At 51.2% G+C, this 15,528-nt stretch overlaps 4 non-coding genes across 4 annotated transcripts; all 4 read right to left on the bottom strand.

Moving 5' to 3' along the window:
- Positions 1-829: 829 nt before the first annotated feature.
- On the bottom strand, positions 830-948 carry LOC126102923 (5S ribosomal RNA). The gene has a single exon (XR_007523177.1). It is a non-coding gene; the product is annotated as a 5S ribosomal RNA (ribosomal RNA).
- A 1,292-nt stretch (positions 949-2,240) lies between these two features.
- Positions 2,241-2,359, bottom strand: LOC126102922 (5S ribosomal RNA). The gene has a single exon (XR_007523176.1). It is a non-coding gene; the product is annotated as a 5S ribosomal RNA (ribosomal RNA).
- Positions 2,360-3,661: 1,302 nt separating this feature from the next.
- LOC126102921 (5S ribosomal RNA) lies at positions 3,662-3,780 on the bottom strand. Its single transcript, XR_007523175.1, has one exon. It is a non-coding gene; the product is annotated as a 5S ribosomal RNA (ribosomal RNA).
- Positions 3,781-10,896: 7,116 nt separating this feature from the next.
- Positions 10,897-11,016, bottom strand: LOC126102083 (5S ribosomal RNA). The gene has a single exon (XR_007522777.1). It is a non-coding gene; the product is annotated as a 5S ribosomal RNA (ribosomal RNA).
- Between the last annotated feature and the right edge of the window lie 4,512 nt (positions 11,017-15,528).

Genomic DNA, 15,528 nt, shown 5'->3' with positions numbered 1-15,528 from the left:
CGCTGCCGCTCGGGTCGCGGCCCATATGACAGCACAAGCACGAGAAACATCTGCGAGACGGGCGCGGGCCTGACCGGCGTGTCCGAGACGCCGTGGGCGGCCGTTCGGAGCTACTAGAGCAGCGCTGTGCCGTGCCATGGAAAGGTGCGAAACCAAGGACAGAAGACACAGAATTTTTGTTTACAAATTTGCACGTGTACACTGCTACAAAACAATAAGCCCGGACGTATTTCGGAACATTTCTGCCGCTTAATACTGTTTTGTTATTTCCAGAGACACTTTGGAAATCTTCCTTGGCACACGCTTCTTCAAACTGAGTTCCCTAATATCGTATCTTTTGTTTATTACAACAGATTTAAGTCATTGTGGAAACATCTTTGTCGCATCGGAAAGGTAGCGTGAAGAGACGGCTGGCAGGGCTGGCGACAAGAAAGCAAAATATGAAGACAGCCAGAGGTCCCAGGCAGTCGCCGATCCGAATACTAACGTTGTTGCTTAACTTGGGTGATGGCACGAGAACGGTTGGTTTTTTTTTATTTATTTATTTATTTAGTTACTTTTCGGAATTTAGCACTGCTGCGTAACAGTAGGCTCTGGCGCATTTCAAGAACACATCTGTCGATTGGTAGTGTTTTGTCATTTTCAACGAGTTCCTAGCACTCTTCCTTCGCGCATTCTTACTCAAACCGAGTTCATTACCGTAATTTCGTATCTTACGTTTAATACAGTACTTTAAAATGCTTGTGGAAGCATCTTTGTCGACACCTGAAAGTTATTATGAAAAGAGGCCTGGCAGGTGTAGCGACGTAAAAATGAAAAAATGAGAAAGAGCCAACAGCACGCGGTGTTCCCAGGCGGTCACCCATCCAAGTACTAACCGCGCCCGATGTTGCTTAACTTCGGTGATCGGACGAGAACCGGTGTAGTCAACATGGTATGGCCGTTGGCGTCCTTATACTGTAGCCGCACCACGGAGGAAGCATTCGCCTCTTCTCCCAACACACGCAATCGCCGCTTTCCGTGGCACATTTGACGCAAAGCGCGTCTTTCCACCTCGAAGGTGGCGCGGAGTGCGCGCTCGCCTCGGCGTCTCATAGGCGACTGCCGAACGTAGGTGAGACGCACAACACAGCTGCTCGATGCACCGCCTGTCATTCGTTTGGTGCGTGCGGCCTCCGACACCCACTGGCGACGCGCCTTGTTCCTGTTATCCGGCGCGGGGCTTGCGCGCGGCCGGGCGGCGGGGGCACTGCGCGGGGTGTTGCAGTGTCCTGCTGGACCGACGGAAGCTTTCTCACCTGCCTGACACACGCCGCGCTTCCAGATTTATGCGTAATTTGCGCGGTGCATTTGCATTCGCGCCTGTCCCCCCTCCCGTCCCGACTTGTCCCGACTTTGCTCGACTGCCGCTCGCTGCCGCTCGGGTCGCGGCCCATATGACAGCACAAGCACGAGAAACATCTGCGAGACGGGCGCGGGCCTGACCGGCGTGTCCGAGACGCCGTGGGCGGCCGTTCGGAGCTACTAGAGCAGCGCTGTGCCGTGCCATGGAAAGGTGCGAAACCAAGGACAGAAGACACAGAATTTTTGTTTACAAATTTGCACGTGTACACTGCTACAAAACAATAAGCCCGGACGTATTTCGGAACATTTCTGCCGCTTAATACTGTTTTGTTATTTCCAGAGACACTTTGGAAATCTTCCTTGGCACACGCTTCTTCAAACTGAGTTCCCTAATATCGTATCTTTTGTTTATTACAACAGATTTAAGTCATTGTGGAAACATCTTTGTCGCATCGGAAAGGTAGCGTGAAGAGACGGCTGGCAGGGCTGGCGACAAGAAAGCAAAATATGAAGACAGCCAGAGGTCCCAGGCAGTCGCCGATCCGAATACTAACGTTGTTGCTTAACTTGGGTGATGGCACGAGAACGGTTGGTTTTTTTTTATTTATTTATTTATTTAGTTACTTTTCGGAATTTAGCACTGCTGCGTAACAGTAGGCTCTGGCGCATTTCAAGAACACATCTGTCGATTGGTAGTGTTTTGTCATTTTCAACGAGTTCCTAGCACTCTTCCTTCGCGCATTCTTACTCAAACCGAGTTCATTACCGTAATTTCGTATCTTACGTTTAATACAGTACTTTAAAATGCTTGTGGAAGCATCTTTGTCGACACCTGAAAGTTATTATGAAAAGAGGCCTGGCAGGTGTAGCGACGTAAAAATGAAAAAATGAGAAAGAGCCAACAGCACGCGGTGTTCCCAGGCGGTCACCCATCCAAGTACTAACCGCGCCCGATGTTGCTTAACTTCGGTGATCGGACGAGAACCGGTGTAGTCAACATGGTATGGCCGTTGGCGTCCTTATACTGTAGCCGCACCACGGAGGAAGCATTCGCCTCTTCTCCCAACACACGCAATCGCCGCTTTCCGTGGCACATTTGACGCAAAGCGCGTCTTTCCACCTCGAAGGTGGCGCGGAGTGCGCGCTCGCCTCGGCGTCTCATAGGCGACTGCCGAACGTAGGTGAGACGCACAACACAGCTGCTCGATGCACCGCCTGTCATTCGTTTGGTGCGTGCGGCCTCCGACACCCACTGGCGACGCGCCTTGTTCCTGTTATCCGGCGCAGGGCTTGCGCGCGGCCGGGCGGCGGGGGCACTGCGCGGGGTGTTGCAGTGTCCTGCTGGACCGACGGAAGCTTTCTCACCTGCCTGACACACGCCGCGCTTCCAGATTTATGCGTAATTTGCGCGGTGCATTTGCATTCGCGCCTGTCCCCCCTCCCGTCCCGACTTGTCCCGACTTGTCCCGACTTTGCTCGACTGCCGCTCGCTGCCGCTCGGGTCGCGGCCCATATGACAGCACAAGCACGAGAAACATCTGCGAGACGGGCGCGGGCCTGACCGGCGTGTCCGAGACGCCGTGGGCGGCCGTTCGGAGCTACTAGAGCAGCGCTGTGCCGTGCCATGGAAAGGTGCGAAACCAAGGACAGAAGACACAGAATTTTTGTTTACAAATTTGCACGTGTACACTGCTACAAAACAATAAGCCCGGACGTATTTCGGAACATTTCTGCCGCTTAATACTGTTTTGTTATTTCCAGAGACACTTTGGAAATCTTCCTTGGCACACGCTTCTTCAAACTGAGTTCCCTAATATCGTATCTTTTGTTTATTACAACAGATTTAAGTCATTGTGGAAACATCTTTGTCGCATCGGAAAGGTAGCGTGAAGAGACGGCTGGCAGGGCTGGCGACAAGAAAGCAAAATATGAAGACAGCCAGAGGTCCCAGGCAGTCGCCGATCCGAATACTAACGTTGTTGCTTAACTTGGGTGATGGCACGAGAACGGTTGGTTTTTTTTTATTTATTTATTTATTTAGTTACTTTTCGGAATTTAGCACTGCTGCGTAACAGTAGGCTCTGGCGCATTTCAAGAACACATCTGTCGATTGGTAGTGTTTTGTCATTTTCAACGAGTTCCTAGCACTCTTCCTTCGCGCATTCTTACTCAAACCGAGTTCATTACCGTAATTTCGTATCTTACGTTTAATACAGTACTTTAAAATGCTTGTGGAAGCATCTTTGTCGACACCTGAAAGTTATTATGAAAAGAGGCCTGGCAGGTGTAGCGACGTAAAAATGAAAAAATGAGAAAGAGCCAACAGCACGCGGTGTTCCCAGGCGGTCACCCATCCAAGTACTAACCGCGCCCGATGTTGCTTAACTTCGGTGATCGGACGAGAACCGGTGTAGTCAACATGGTATGGCCGTTGGCGTCCTTATACTGTAGCCGCACCACGGAGGAAGCATTCGCCTCTTCTCCCAACACACGCAATCGCCGCTTTCCGTGGCACATTTGACGCAAAGCGCGTCTTTCCACCTCGAAGGTGGCGCGGAGTGCGCGCTCGCCTCGGCGTCTCATAGGCGACTGCCGAACGTAGGTGAGACGCACAACACAGCTGCTCGATGCACCGCCTGTCATTCGTTTGGTGCGTGCGGCCTCCGACACCCACTGGCGACGCGCCTTGTTCCTGTTATCCGGCGCAGGGCTTGCGCGCGGCCGGGCGGCGGGGGCACTGCGCGGGGTGTTGCAGTGTCCTGCTGGACCGACGGAAGCTTTCTCACCTGCCTGACACACGCCGCGCTTCCAGATTTATGCGTAATTTGCGCGGTGCATTTGCATTCGCGCCTGTCCCCCCTCCCGTCCCGACTTGTCCCGACTTTGCTCGACTGCCGCTCGCTGCCGCTCGGGTCGCGGCCCATATGACAGCACAAGCACGAGAAACATCTGCGAGACGGGCGCGGGCCTGACCGGCGTGTCCGAGACGCCGTGGGCGGCCGTTCGGAGCTACTAGAGCAGCGCTGTGCCGTGCCATGGAAAGGTGCGAAACCAAGGACAGAAGACACAGAATTTTTGTTTACAAATTTGCACGTGTACACTGCTACAAAACAATAAGCCCGGACGTATTTCGGAACATTTCTGCCGCTTAATACTGTTTTGTTATTTCCAGAGACACTTTGGAAATCTTCCTTGGCACACGCTTCTTCAAACTGAGTTCCCTAATATCGTATCTTTTGTTTATTACAACAGATTTAAGTCATTGTGGAAACATCTTTGTCGCATCGGAAAGGTAGCGTGAAGAGACGGCTGGCAGGGCTGGCGACAAGAAAGCAAAATATGAAGACAGCCAGAGGTCCCAGGCAGTCGCCGATCCGAATACTAACGTTGTTGCTTAACTTGGGTGATGGCACGAGAACGGTTGGTTTTTTTTTATTTATTTATTTATTTAGTTACTTTTCGGAATTTAGCACTGCTGCGTAACAGTAGGCTCTGGCGCATTTCAAGAACACATCTGTCGATTGGTAGTGTTTTGTCATTTTCAACGAGTTCCTAGCACTCTTCCTTCGCGCATTCTTACTCAAACCGAGTTCATTACCGTAATTTCGTATCTTACGTTTAATACAGTACTTTAAAATGCTTGTGGAAGCATCTTTGTCGACACCTGAAAGTTATTATGAAAAGAGGCCTGGCAGGTGTAGCGACGTAAAAATGAAAAAATGAGAAAGAGCCAACAGCACGTTTTTTTTTTTTTTTTTTTTTTTTTTTTTTAAACGTAATAAACTTTTATTTACAAAATAACAAATACAGTCATGAGATTCCAAGGTATTTTCAATTTCAATTTCAGTTAGTTATCGAGTCTTTTTCTTTTCTTTACTGATATGTAACTTTGTTGCAATTGTCTGTTTCATTATATTTTGTGCATTTGCAGGTTGATTTGCACTGTTGCACTGATTTGTAAGTCAGTGGAGCAAGAATATTTCATTTTTCAGTTTTGTTTGCGTTTTTGTTAAATTTTATGGGTTATTGATTCAAACACTTCTAAGTTCTTTACTTTAGGTCGAGTTTTTGGTCTGGTGCCATTATGTGGCTTGTAACTATTATTAGAGATGTCTTATTGGCTAAGGCTTACATTTAAGAGACAAAGGACAATGACAAATATGTATGAATGAATATTATATATATATATAGCGAGGTGTCCACGAGATGGTGGTTGAGGGGAAGAGAGCGAGAGAGGGAGAGAGAGAGAGAGTAATAGAGAAAGAGAGAGAGAGAGAGAGAGAGAGAGAGAGAGAGAGAGAGTGAGAGGGCGATATGGAACACATTTGAAACGTAATTAAGGAATATTTCTATAAGTGGACAACTATATTCTAGATAAGCTTAACATGATTAAATAGGGATTGAATATAGATGTTTCTTTTGTTATTCTACTCACATAGTCATCTTCGGCGTAGTGATGTTTCGCACATTCTTAAGAACGCTACCTGGATGTGCCCTATATGTGTAGCCGTAGCACTGCGGACACTGTTGTTGCACTGCACAAATTTTACACCGAACTCACATTTAACACACAACACTTTGGGGGCGTTGGAGGGTCTCTGCATCGGTGACGACGGAGGCGTGGAGGACTAGGGGGGGGCGTGGTGTGGCGGCAGCGGTGTCGGCGGCGCCGGCGGCGTCGGCGGCGTCGGCGGCGGCGGCGGCGGCGGCGGCGGCGGCGGTCGTGGCGTGTGGGGACGGAGGGCGTCCTTGAAGGCGGCGTCCAGCGCTATCTGTAGGTAGTTCTGGAACGTCTGCCTGTAGTTGTTTTTCCGCTTGGCTCGCTTGTGTTCCTCCCAGAGATCGGTGAGGAACTGCACTCCGTCCGTTTGTTTTTTCGCGATTATGGCGTGCGCTGTCATCGCGAACGTCCACATGGTCGCGACGCGTTTGGGACGTGGAAAACAATTTGCAGCCGGGATGGTGAGGGCTGTGGCTTCTATAGTTCGGTGGTCCACCCTGTTCATGAGTGCCACCATTTTCCTGCACGTCTCCCATATCGCCTGACTTGTCGGACATGTGAAGCGGTGTTCCACGGTGTCGATCTCGTTGCACGCTTCGCAGTGCGGCGACTCACGCATGCCGATGCGCGCTAGCCGCTCGTTCGTTGGTATCTTGTTGTGTACGACTTTGTACCACGTGTCTCTAGCTTCCGGAGGTATGGCTTTCTCAGAGAGATTCTTCCAGACTTGTGGCCAGTCGTGGTCTGGAAGATTCGTCTCTGTTCTGCTTCTTCCTTGTTTGCCTCTCAGTGCACGATAGATTTTCGCTGCAGTTCTCATCTCTTTCACTGCTAGCGTGGATGAGATGTAGCTACTGTCCATTACTATCTGCTTCAAGTAGCGCATCTTGTAGGGTATTCTACTGACATCTACCGGCGCTTCCCCGGAATCGGGTCTGTGTTCTTTCAGTAGAGACGACGTGGTACAGTCTACACTTCTGTCCTCCATTTGTAGAGCTCGGTGGAGCAACAGTGCCGCGCATTTTCTCGTGACATCTATCAGGCCCAGCCCCCCTTCTTCTCTAGGGAGAGTGCTGGTGGCTTGCGACACTTTGAGAATTTCCCGCCTCCACAGCAGGTAGTATACAGCGCTTCCTATAGACTTCCCTATTTCTGTTGGTACGTTCATGACTTGTGCCATGTACCAAGCCTTCGCCAGGATCGTTTCGTTGATCAGCTGTGTTTTCTGATCCAACGTCAGGTTTCTGTTGGCGTGTGTCCTGACGAGTCCTCTCGTGGTGTTCAGGATGTTCCGCCAGTTCTCTGCGGCCATTTTGAGTGGGCTGGCCTGCAGCTGAACACCTAGAACTTTATATTTGTCGGTCACCTGGTACCATGGTCTGGCCTCTCTCAGTTTCCCGTTCCCTATCGGGACGAGCACGGTTTTTTTGGGGTTGGTTTTCGCCCCAGATGCCTTCCCAAAAGACTCTATTATTGGGAGGACTTTGTCGATGTCCTCTTTACCGTCCACGAAAATGCTCAAGTCATCGGCATATGCCATACATGTCACGTTTATATCGTTCAGCTTGTAGCCGTTGACGGTGGCAGCGAGTTTCCTGAGGACTGGGTCGAGGGCTACTGTGAATAGTGCCATCGACAGTGGGCACCCTTGCCTCACAGATTTCCCCAGTTTTATTGGCGTAGATGTCCAGCCATTTACAGTAACTCTTGACGTGGCATTTGTTAACATGTTTTTGATGACTTGAGCGAATTTGGAGCCAAAACCCAGTCTTGCCAAGGTCATCAGCAGGTACCGGTGACCGATCCTGTCGAAGGCCTTTTGGAAGTCTACAGAGATGATCGCTGCAGTCGCTCTGTTGGATGCGGCGTGGGCTATAACGTCTCTGTACGTGCAGACGGCGTCGAAAATGTTTCTGCCTAACACTGCACATGTCTGCCATGGGCTGATTGCTTTTTTGAGGGCGAGCTTCATATTTTCCGCGACGCATTTCGCTACGAGCTTGTAGTCCGCATTTAGGAGGGTAATTGGGCGGAAGTCTGTTAACGTTTTTGGCGCCTTATTTTTCGGTATCAGAGTGATGGTCCCTTCCAGGAACGGAGGTGGTATCTCCTTCCCGTCCAGAATTTCGTTGACAATTGCTGTTATTATTCCACCTACTTTGTCCCAGCAGGTGGCGTAGAATTCTGACGGTAATCCGTCCGCTCCTGGAGCTTTGCCGTTGGCGCAGGTGTTGAGGACGGCTCTCACTTCATCCTCTGACACGGCTTCCGTCAGCAAAGCGCGATCGGTGTCGTTCAGCCGTCTGCGCGTTCCTTGTAGTATTCTTGCTGTTTCTGCGTCATCTGGTTCCTCTGCCTTGAAGAGATCAGAGAAGTGGTCTTCTACGTGACGCATCATGTCCCTCCTAGTTGTTATTTTGCGGCCAGCTGCGTCGCTAAGCTCTCTTACAGTTCTGTTTTGTGCCCTCTCCCTCTCCCTGTGCAGGTGGTGCAGTGTGGCAGGTTCGTCTTCAGTGGCGCCGTGTGTCTGGCTGCGGACGACGACGCCTTTCATTTGTTGACGCCTGATATTCAGTAGTCGCGCCTTTATTCCTCTCACTCGCGTGAGAAGCAGGTCGTCGTCTGGAGGACAGTTGAGCGCGTCCTTCAGACACTGCGTGTAAAAGTCTGCCGTGCTCTTCCTCCAGAAAGCCTTTTCCGCACTGTGCCTTATCAGCGTCTTCCTTATGTGTGGTTTTCCAGATGCGACCCACCATTGTGTGGTGGACGGATAGTGTCGTCGCGTCTGTAAACTTTCTTCTAGTGTGAGCGCTATCTCCTGCTGAAGTTTGGCGTCACTTAGATGTTCCGTGTTAAGTTTCCACGCTGATCTTCCTCCTGATATTTTATTCGTTGGCAGCTGGAGCTTGCAAATGTAGGCACAGTGGTCGGAGAAGATCACAGGGCAGACTTCCACACGTGATACAGAGGCGGCCAACTCTCTGGTCACATAAATCCTGTCAAGCCTGCTTCTTCCGCGGTTGTGGAAGTACGTGAATTCCGTTGTGTTGGGATATAATAGACGCCAAGAGTCACGTAGATTCAGTTTTCTTAGCAGTTCCTGCAGCTCCATGCACAGATTAGGTACCGGGACTTGATCTTCCGGAGCAGACACGCAGTTGAAATCGCCTCCCAGCACAACATTGCTGTTGTTGCGTGGAAGGAGTGCACAAATATCTTCATTGAAGAACTGGCTTCTGGCCCTCTTGTTTTCTGTGCCTGACGGCGCATAGATGTTGACAAAGTACGTCCCAGCTATTTTGATTGCTATTCCACGGCCGTCAGTCAGGGTCTTGATGTCCTCTGTGTCGATACCATTCCTCACCATTACAGCAGTGCCAGTTCTCGTTTCTGCGTCAATGTTTGTGAAGACGTCGAATCCCGGTACTTGTTCCAAGTCCGTGGTGACGACTTCTTGTAATATCGCTACATCGGCAGCTCGGTGCTGCAGGAACTCCGTGAGGGCGTCTATCTTCACAACCGAATTCATTTTATTGACATTGCACGTGATGACGTTATAGCCAGAGCGTTCCTGCATTTAAGCGCTATGTGGAGGCGGGGGTTGAACTTGCTGTGGGCGGTCCGGCCGTAGGACTAGGTCCTCCGGTTCGGTGGTTTGTTTTCGCGCGTTTTCGGGCGAGATGTCCGACGCTTCCCCGTCGGAGGTCTCCATCCTCTCGTCGTTTGAGCTGCTGCTGCGGCTTCGCCGCCTGTTGCGCCGTCTTTTGGCTTTGGACGCCGGTTGCGGCTGCTCGTTAGACTCCTTCGGTTCGTCGTCGGACTCCTTCAAGATGCGGGCGAGTTTGGTCACCTGCTTCTTGATGGCGATCTCGCGCGCCTCGGTGTACGAGGTGGGCGTGGCCTCTGCGCTGGGCCCGGCCAGCTGGCTGCCGTGAATGACAGCCTCAGCTGACGGCTGGGCGGGCGCGGCGGCGTGCGTGACCTTCAGCCGCCGGGCGGCGGGGGAGGGGGCGGCCGCCGGCTCGGCCTCCATTGTGGTCTCGTTGTCCGAGTCGGAGCTCAGGTGCCGCTTCTCCCCTGCGCTGACCGCGGCGGCCGCTGCTGGGGCCGGTGTTGCCGGCTGGGCGGCCTCGGCTGGCGCGGCAGCCACCGCTGCTTCCGCTACGGCAGGCTCGTCGTTGGCGCGCGGGCTCTGGCCCGACAAAATTCCGGCGTAACTTGCCGCCTGCTCCGCTGCGTTGTCCGCGTTTTCGCGCGGCAGCTGAGCCACTCTCTTATTTTTGGGGCAGCTGCTCCTCATGTGTTCAGTCGAACTGCAGATGGAGCACGTCGGTGGTTGTCCGCTATATTGGACAACACCTCTGTGTCCTCCTATTACAATAAACGACGGCACGTGTTTTCGTAGGACCATCCTGACGGACCTAACACCAGAGTCCACTTTATACCGGTGCCCAGTACCCCAGAAGTCTCTCGTTACAGAGAGAACCTCACCGTACAGCTTGAAGTAGCGTGCGACTTCCTCATTTGGCACCTCGAAGGGGAGGTTATACACCTTTATGTTCCTCACGCCGTGTCCGGCGTACGTTATTTTTACATCGCTGACGTGGCCATCTCTGTGTTTAAATTTTCTTACACCACCGCTTACGTTTACAAGCGTCTCGCATCTCACGTCCGTTTTCAACTTCAGAAAGAGGCTAAGCAGCGTGAAATCAAGCTGCAACCCCTCTAATTCGTCCTCCTGAATTTTAAGTTCGTGAAACATCCACTCCTCTATATCGAAAGAGGACGGCCGTTCGTGTTCACGATCAAACGCGCACTGAATCGTCGTACTTGAGCGATTAAACGTTGTCATTTTTTTTCGTAGAGCACTCACCAAATCGTTGAAACACGATCGCCTACGGCGAAACGGCTACGGCAGGCGCGGCGCGGGAGCCGGCAGGCGGCGGGCGCGGGCGCGGCGCGGTAGGATGTCGGGCGGGGACGGCTCGGCGGCCGGTAATCCTCGACTACCTGGGACGCACAATAGCGAGCGGCACACGTGTTGCCAGGCGGGCAGCCAGCCACGCGGTGTTCCCAGGCGGTCACCCATCCAAGTACTAACCGCGCCCGATGTTGCTTAACTTCGGTGATCGGACGAGAACCGGTGTAGTCAACATGGTATGGCCGTTGGCGTCCTTATACTGTAGCCGCACCACGGAGGAAGCATTCGCCTCTTCTCCCAACACACGCAATCGCCGCTTTCCGTGGCACATTTGACGCAAAGCGCGTCTTTCCACCTCGAAGGTGGCGCGGAGTGCGCGCTCGCCTCGGCGTCTCATAGGCGACTGCCGAACGTAGGTGAGACGCACAACACAGCTGCTCGATGCACCGCCTGTCATTCGTTTGGTGCGTGCGGCCTCCGACACCCACTGGCGACGCGCCTTGTTCCTGTTATCCGGCGCAGGGCTTGCGCGCGGCTGGGCGGCGGGGGCACTGCGCGGGGTGTTGCAGTGTCCTGCTGGACCGACGGAAGCTTTCTCACCTGCCTGACACACGCCGCGCTTCCAGATTTATGCGTAATTTGCGCGGTGCATTTGCATTCGCGCCTGTCCCCCCTCCCGTCCCGACTTGTCCCGACTTTGCTCGACTGCCGCTCGCTGCCGCTCGGGTCGCGGCCCATATGACAGCACAAGCACGAGAAACATCTGCGAGACGGGCGCGGGCCTGACCGGCGTGTCCGAGACGCCGTGGGCGGCCGTTCGGAGCTACTAGAGCAGCGCTGTGCCGTGCCATGGAAAGGTGCGAAACCAAGGACAGAAGACACAGAATTTTTGTTTACAAATTTGCACGTGTACACTGCTACAAAACAATAAGCCCGGACGTATTTCGGAACATTTCTGCCGCTTAATACTGTTTTGTTATTTCCAGAGACACTTTGGAAATCTTCCTTGGCACACGCTTCTTCAAACTGAGTTCCCTAATATCGTATCTTTTGTTTATTACAACAGATTTAAGTCATTGTGGAAACATCTTTGTCGCATCGGAAAGGTAGCGTGAAGAGACGGCTGGCAGGGCTGGCGACAAGAAAGCAAAATATGAAGACAGCCAGAGGTCCCAGGCAGTCGCCGATCCGAATACTAACGTTGTTGCTTAACTTGGGTGATGGCACGAGAACGGTTGGTTTTTTTTTATTTATTTATTTATTTAGTTACTTTTCGGAATTTAGCACTGCTGCGTAACAGTAGGCTCTGGCGCATTTCAAGAACACATCTGTCGATTGGTAGTGTTTTGTCATTTTCAACGAGTTCCTAGCACTCTTCCTTCGCGCATTCTTACTCAAACCGAGTTCATTACCGTAATTTCGTATCTTACGTTTAATACAGTACTTTAAAATGCTTGTGGAAGCATCTTTGTCGACACCTGAAAGTTATTATGAAAAGAGGCCTGGCAGGTGTAGCGACGTAAAAATGAAAAAATGAGAAAGAGCCAACAGCACGTTTTTTTTTTTTTTTTTTTTTTTTTTTTAAACGTAATAAACTTTTATTTACAAAATAACAAATACAGTCATGAGATTCCAAGGTATTTTCAATTTCAATTTCAGTTAGTTATCGAGTCTTTTTCTTTTCTTTACTGATATGTAACTTTGTTGCAATTGTCTGTTTCATTATATTTTGTGCATTTGCAGGTTGATTTGCACTGTTGCACTGATTTGTAAGTCAGTGGAGCAAGAATATTTCATTTTTCAGTTTTGTTTGCGTTTTTGTTAAATTTTATGGGTTATTGATTCAAACACTTCTAAGTTCTTTACTTTAGGTCGAGTTTTTGGTCTGGTGCCATTATGTGGCTTGTAACTATTATTAGAGATGTCTTATTGGCTAAGGCTTACATTTAAGAGACAAAGGACAATGACAAATATGTATGAATGAATATTATATATATATATAGCGAGGTGTCCACGAGATGGTGGTTGAGGGGAAGAGAGCGAGAGAGGGAGAGAGAGAGAGAGTAATAGAGAAAGAGAGAGAGAGAGAGAGAGAGAGAGAGAGAGAGAGAGAGTGAGAGGGCGATATGGAACACATTTGAAACGTAATTAAGGAATATTTCTATAAGTGGACAACTATATTCTAGATAAGCTTAACATGATTAAATAGGGATTGAATATAGATGTTTCTTTTGTTATTCTACTCACATAGTCATCTTCGGCGTAGTGATGTTTCGCACATTCTTAAGAACGCTACCTGGATGTGCCCTATATGTGTAGCCGTAGCACTGCGGACACTGTTGTTGCACTGCACAAATTTTACACCGAACTCACATTTAACACACAACACTTTGGGGGCGTTGGAGGGTCTCTGCATCGGTGACGACGGAGGCGTGGAGGACTAGGGGGGGGCGTGGTGTGGCGGCAGCGGTGTCGGCGGCGCCGGCGGCGTCGGCGGCGTCGGCGGCGGCGGCGGCGGCGGCGGCGGCGGCGGTCGTGGCGTGTGGGGACGGAGGGCGTCCTTGAAGGCGGCGTCCAGCGCTATCTGTAGGTAGTTCTGGAACGTCTGCCTGTAGTTGTTTTTCCGCTTGGCTCGCTTGTGTTCCTCCCAGAGATCGGTGAGGAACTGCACTCCGTCCGTTTGTTTTTTCGCGATTATGGCGTGCGCTGTCATCGCGAACGTCCACATGGTCGCGACGCGTTTGGGACGTGGAAAACAATTTGCAGCCGGGATGGTGAGGGCTGTGGCTTCTATAGTTCGGTGGTCCACCCTGTTCATGAGTGCCACCATTTTCCTGCACGTCTCCCATATCGCCTGACTTGTCGGACATGTGAAGCGGTGTTCCACGGTGTCGATCTCGTTGCACGCTTCGCAGTGCGGCGACTCACGCATGCCGATGCGCGCTAGCCGCTCGTTCGTTGGTATCTTGTTGTGTACGACTTTGTACCACGTGTCTCTAGCTTCCGGAGGTATGGCTTTCTCAGAGAGATTCTTCCAGACTTGTGGCCAGTCGTGGTCTGGAAGATTCGTCTCTGTTCTGCTTCTTCCTTGTTTGCCTCTCAGTGCACGATAGATTTTCGCTGCAGTTCTCATCTCTTTCACTGCTAGCGTGGATGAGATGTAGCTACTGTCCATTACTATCTGCTTCAAGTAGCGCATCTTGTAGGGTATTCTACTGACATCTACCGGCGCTTCCCCGGAATCGGGTCTGTGTTCTTTCAGTAGAGACGACGTGGTACAGTCTACACTTCTGTCCTCCATTTGTAGAGCTCGGTGGAGCAACAGTGCCGCGCATTTTCTCGTGACATCTATCAGGCCCAGCCCCCCTTCTTCTCTAGGGAGAGTGCTGGTGGCTTGCGACACTTTGAGAATTTCCCGCCTCCACAGCAGGTAGTATACAGCGCTTCCTATAGACTTCCCTATTTCTGTTGGTACGTTCATGACTTGTGCCATGTACCAAGCCTTCGCCAGGATCGTTTCGTTGATCAGCTGTGTTTTCTGATCCAACGTCAGGTTTCTGTTGGCGTGTGTCCTGACGAGTCCTCTCGTGGTGTTCAGGATGTTCCGCCAGTTCTCTGCGGCCATTTTGAGTGGGCTGGCCTGCAGCTGAACACCTAGAACTTTATATTTGTCGGTCACCTGGTACCATGGTCTGGCCTCTCTCAGTTTCCCGTTCCCTATCGGGACGAGCACGGTTTTTTTGGGGTTGGTTTTCGCCCCAGATGCCTTCCCAAAAGACTCTATTATTGGGAGGACTTTGTCGATGTCCTCTTTACCGTCCACGAAAATGCTCAAGTCATCGGCATATGCCATACATGTCACGTTTATATCGTTCAGCTTGTAGCCGTTGACGGTGGCAGCGAGTTTCCTGAGGACTGGGTCGAGGGCTACTGTGAATAGTGCCATCGACAGTGGGCACCCTTGCCTCACAGATTTCCCCAGTTTTATTGGCGTAGATGTCCAGCCATTTACAGTAACTCTTGACGTGGCATTTGTTAACATGTTTTTGATGACTTGAGCGAATTTGGAGCCAAAACCCAGTCTTGCCAAGGTCATCAGCAGGTACCGGTGACCGATCCTGTCGAAGGCCTTTTGGAAGTCTACAGAGATGATCGCTGCAGTCGCTCTGTTGGATGCGGCGTGGGCTATAACGTCTCTGTACGTGCAGACGGCGTCGAAAATGTTTCTGCCTAACACTGCACATGTCTGCCATGGGCTGATTGCTTTTTTGAGGGCGAGCTTCATATTTTCCGCGACGCATTTCGCTACGAGCTTGTAGTCCGCATTTAGGAGGGTAATTGGGCGGAAGTCTGTTAACGTTTTTGGCGCCTTATTTTTCGGTATCAGAGTGATGGTCCCTTCCAGGAACGGAGGTGGTATCTCCTTCCCGTCCAGAATTTCGTTGACAATTGCTGTTATTATTCCACCTACTTTGTCCCAGCAGGTGGCGTAGAATTCTGACGGTAATCCGTCCGCTCCTGGAGCTTTGCCGTTGGCGCAGGTGTTGAGGACGGCTCTCACTTCATCCTCTGACACGGCTTCCGTCAGCAAAGCGCGATCGGTGTCGTTCAGCCGTCTGCGCGTTCCTTGTAGTATTCTTGCTGTTTCTGCGTCATCTGGTTCCTCTGCCTTGAAGAGATCAGAGAAGTGGTCTTCTACGTGACGCATCATGTCCCTCCTAGTTGTTATTTTGCGGCCAGCTGCGTCGCTAAGCTCTCTTAC

Source organism: Schistocerca cancellata, chromosome 9 (assembly GCF_023864275.1).
Source record: "Schistocerca cancellata isolate TAMUIC-IGC-003103 chromosome 9, iqSchCanc2.1, whole genome shotgun sequence".
Taxonomy (NCBI): Eukaryota; Metazoa; Arthropoda; class Insecta; order Orthoptera; family Acrididae; genus Schistocerca; species Schistocerca cancellata.
Note: the sequence above shows the minus strand (reverse complement) of the source record. Positions and strands in the feature narration are given on the sequence as shown.